The 5,110-nt window shown below is 39.9% G+C and overlaps 1 pseudogene; it reads left to right on the plus strand.

Moving 5' to 3' along the window:
- Positions 1 to 1,441: 1,441 nt before the first annotated feature.
- Positions 1,442 to 2,412, plus strand: LOC101353225 (40S ribosomal protein S3a-like; annotated as a pseudogene).
- Positions 2,413 to 5,110: the final 2,698 nt, after the last annotated feature.

Consider the following 5,110-nt stretch of genomic DNA (forward strand, 5'->3'; position numbering starts at 1 on the left):
GGTTTTTTTTAGAGAGAGGTTTTTAACACCAGTTGAATTTTCTACATCTGATAATTGTTCTAAGTACTTGAATCGAAAAACCAAACCAGTTGCTATCAAGTCAATTTTGACTCATGGAGACCCCATGCATGTCAGAGTAGAACTGTGCATCATAGGGTTTTCTTGTAATTGAAGACACAGTAATAGAATGTATAAACAGGCATATGTTTTGATTGTTTGTTTGTTTATTTGCTTTTCAATGGCTGTAATCTTTAGGAAATAGACCACCAGGACTTTCTTCTGAGGTACTTCTGGATGGACTTAAAACTTCCAACCTTTTGGTTGTAGCTGACTGTATTAGTGGTTTGTACATAAATGTTGTTGCTGGTTGCCATTGAGTCAATTTTGACTCATAGTGAACTCATGTGTGTAGAGTAGAATTGTTCCGTAAGGTTGTCAAGGCTGTGACCTTTTGGAAGCAGATCACTATGCTTGTCTTCTGAGACACCTCTGGGTGGGTTTGAACTGCCAACCTTCTAGCTAGTAGTCAAGCACTTAGCCATTTGCAGCACCCAAGGACTCCTCAAGTACATAAATAGACTGCATAATATATAATTCTACCACATTTTATAGTGGAAGCTTGAGAAATTTCCTTTTGTTAATACAAAAATCCTGTAACTCTTCCAAGAGCCAAATAGCCAAACCCCTAAAAGGGTTGAATAGCTAAGCACACCACTGAGAGCTAATATTGCTAACACTTTTACTCTTTCATAAAAACCTAATGTAATACACGAACTTACACACAGTAGAGCATAAGCATGGTTAATAACAGCCAAATAATACTCAGCAAAATAAAAGTCCATTTTCCTAAACTGTTGCTAGGTTGTAGCTTTCACTAATTTCTAAGTCTAGGAAATTTATATTAGGCCTACTTTCTTTAACTGAAATGAGCAACTGTTCTGTGTGGAAACAAAATGGGACAACATTTGTGTTCTTAATTCTGACTCAAGATATTTACATACTTATAGTAATTTTGAGGTAAAGTATTGGGGAGATGCTGCATATACTGATTTTAGCTACCTGGCATGGGAAAAAAAAGTATAGCATTGAACATGTGTCATGGATGTCTTTGAAGATCTCATCAGTACTCCCATTAATGAAGACAGATGAGAAAGCTTCCTGTAAACTCTCAAAAGGCACCTCACAATACACTTTTTCTGAATAACATTGTCTAAATTGTGTTGTGGCTTTAGACTACCATGTGGTTACATGTGCCCCATATTTACAGTATGTAAGAGATGAGTATGGGAAAACATTAGAAAACTAAAAATATTTATTTGAAGGTCTGAAGATTTCATAGGAACACTTGTTTTATAGAAATAAGTTCTTTGAAACATTTCTAGTCCAAAGAAGATAGATAGTGAAATAGAACAGGCAGTCTTTTTGCTCTCTGAGTATTACCATGGCAGGTATCAAGAACAAGTGCCTTACAAAAGGTGGCACAAAAAGAGCCAAGAAAAAAGTAGTTGTCATTTTCTAAGAAAGATTGGTATGATGTGAAAGTGCCAGCTATGTTCAATATAAGAAATATTGGGAAAAAAACTAGTCACAAGGACTCGAGGAATCAAAGTTGCATCTGAAGGCCTTATTAAGAATCATGTTTTTGAAGTGAGCCTTGCTCTGCAGAATGATGAAGTTGCATTTAGAAAATTCAAGCTAATTACAAAGGATGTTCAGAGAAAAAACTTCTGATGAGCTTCTATGGCCTGGATCTTACCTATGACAAAATGTGCTCTGTCATAGGTTAAAAAAAAAAAATGGCAGACCGTGACTGAAGCTCATGTTGATGTTAAGGCTACTGATGGTTATTTGTTTCTTCTGTTTTGTGTTGGTTTAACTAAAAAAATGCAACAATCAGATCTGGAAGACTCTTATAGTCAGCACCAACAGATTTGCCAAATCTGGAATAAGATGATGGAATTATGCCCCAAGAGGTGCAGACCAATGACTTTAACAAAGTGGTTGATAAATTGATTCCAGACAGCATTGAGAAAGACATAGAAAAGGCTTCCCAATCTATTTATCCTCTCCATGATGTGTTTGCTAAGAAAGTAAAAATGATGAAGAAGCCCAAGTTTGAACTGAGAAAACTCATGGAGCTTCACGGTGCAGGTAGTAATTCCAGAATAGCTACCAGGGATGAAGGAGCCCTGCTGACGTAGTGGTTAAGAGCTCAGGCCGCTAACCAAAAGGTCAGCAGTTCAAATCCACCAGCTGCTCCTTGGAAACTCACCGGGGCAGTTCTACTCTGTCATATAGGTTCTTTATGAGTCAGAATCATCTCGATGGCACACAACAACAATTGGTAATGAGACAGGTACTAAAGCTGAACAAGCTGATGGATATGAAATACCAGTTCCAGAATCTGTTTAAAAATTCCAACTTCTAATGGTGACAAATAAAAGGACTTCTCTGTGAGAAAAAAAAAAAAAAAAGATCAGGTAAAAATTTTCCAATTTTGTTTAAACCCCATCTCCCTGGAAAAAGGGACCTTGTCCAGAGAAGATCAATGGCGAGACAGCCAGTGACCTAGACAGGGGTCTTTACATCTTAAGGTCTTGTTAGTATGGAGAATGGAATGAAGGATATATTATGCATTAATTGCCTATCATGTGTGACATCCTTTTTCTTAGTTGACATAATTTAGTACTCACAATTACTTTATGAATTCTCCCCTGGTTTACATTTAAGAAACAGACTCAGAGAGGTGATGTGTCTCTCCCAGCATAACAAAGCGGAAACAATTCAAATTAGGACTCCAAGGTAACTTTTCTTTGGATGAAATTGGACTTCCAGATCAGTCTGGCAATAATTTGTAGGGAAAAATCCAAGCAGGCTGGCTGTTGACATTAAGGAGGTTTGGACACAGGAAGCAGGGACTGAGTCAAATGAACTAGATTCAAAATGAGTAGCTATCCTACTGTGGTGGCTTGTGTATTTCTGTGATGCTAGAAGCTATGTCACAGGTATTTCAAATACCAACATCGTCACCCTTGGTGGAGAGCTTTCAGTCTGACTAAGACAGACTAGGAAGAAAGATCTGGTGGTCTCTTTCTGAAAAAAATTAGCCAATGAAAACCTTATGAATAGCAGTGGAACATTGGCTGATACAGTACTGGAAAATCTGTCTTGGAAGAAATATAGCCAGAGTGCTCCTTGGAAGCAAAGATGACAAGACCTGATTTCAGATGCTTGCACAAACAGTGTGCAACTCACATCTCAGTGCTGTATGAAAAGACTAAGTCCCTTTAGAAAAGACTTGTTCACTCAGCCTCCCATCCTACTCTTCCTCATGAACTCTTTGCATCCATTTTCCCCATTATACTTTGTTTCCTTGGCTCTCAGTTTTGCCTTTCACACAGCCCTTTGTGTGTGTGTGTGACACTAGCTTCGCGCTAGCTCTTTCTCAGCCTCACCTTTGCCCCTGGAATGCTGACCTGAGTGATCTGTGGGTTGATCCTCTGCAGACTGTAGAATCCCACCAGCCCAGACTTTAGAATCCCTGCTTCAACCCCAAGTCTCCCAGGGCAGTTAGAACAGGCTCAGATCAGTTTTCTCATTGAAGCTTTATGCAAACTGAGGCATTATCAAAGGGCTTTGCAACATGGGTGATTTAAAGGAATTGATTTTCAGATCTTCAGCTTCCATATTACTCTTTCCTAAAATTGACCTGCCCAACAATGCCTCTTAGTGGAAGAGGCTGCATAGGTCCGGCTCACTGTAGTTACTCCCCATTGCTAACCCCTACATTGTCTCATGATCTTGTTTTTCCCCTCTGGTTCCAGTCTCTACAAGAGGTTTAAGATTAATGATGTTCCTTCTTAGAAGGTGGAGAACAAGTGATAATGATCTAGGAATGAAAAAGCAAATAAACACCTGTTGTGTGACAAGAAAACCAGGACGTGGTCGCTAGATAAAGCCCAAGAATATCAGTAAAATATTAACTCGTTTGGGACATGACCACCTTAAGGGGGAACTAAAACAAACTTCTAAGACCCATAATCCTGTCCTTATAAAAGCCTTCAGCCAATGTCTAGTGGGAAAGTTGGGTTTTGGGACGAATCTATTCCCCTCTGTCTCCTGTATATCGATATATAATAAAACTCTTGCTGCTTACCTCACCCATGTCTCAGAATTGGCTATTGTGGCAGGCAGCTCCAATCCGCATTATTGCAGTAACATTAGGAGGTGACTTTCCTTTTGAACCTCCCTTTCTCACATTTTAAAAGAGAAAAGAACGAGTCTCATCCATCTCAGATCTGACACCCTGAATAGGTAAAACCTGTGAGGAGCTTTACGATCACTTGTGCACTACTAGAGCCCTGATGGCACAGTGTTTGAGAGCTACGGTGAGCCACGGCTGTTAACCAAAAGGTTGGCAGTTTGAGTCCACCATTCACACCTTGGAAACTCTATGGGGCAGTTCTACTCTGTCCTATAGGGTTGTTACGAGTTGGAATTGACTTGACAGTAATGGGTTTGGGTTTTTTTAGGTTTCTGTACAACTAATCTTTTTAATGATAATTCAACTCAGAATAAATTTTTAAACATGTAGGGCTTTGTTGTCACAGGTATGTGCAAATATTAATATAAATTCTCATATCATACTTTTATTGAAGCCAAGTATGGTGGAGTGACAATAAAGGTCTTTCAAGAATTGAAGTATATAAAGTTCCAGCAAAATGGCGCTCTAGGCAGAAGCACCACGCCGTCCCTCCACAGCAAAGATCTGAAAAACTAAGCAGAACAGAGAATACAACAATCCTGAAACCCTAAAACATTAAATGAAGAGATAAAGAACACAGCCAAGCACCAAATGGAGTGAGAAAACTGACAGAGAATGGAGAGCGAGGGGAGATCCATGTAGAGGTCCCCTACTAGCTAACGCAGCGTGGATCTGCCAACTTGGACTCCTATCGGAGACCAGCAAACAGGGTGTACGAGAAAGCAGCCTCATGGAGCTTCCAGCGGGAGGCAAAACAACCGGTAATTGGCGATATACGCTTTCCCACCCCCCACCCTTCTTCACCCCAACTCGGCCTCCTCTGCTTCCCGCGGCCACAGTCTCTTG

This window comes from Trichechus manatus, unplaced genomic scaffold (assembly GCF_000243295.1).
Source record: "Trichechus manatus latirostris isolate Lorelei unplaced genomic scaffold, TriManLat1.0 scaffold00023, whole genome shotgun sequence".
Classification (NCBI taxonomy): domain Eukaryota; kingdom Metazoa; phylum Chordata; class Mammalia; order Sirenia; family Trichechidae; genus Trichechus; species Trichechus manatus.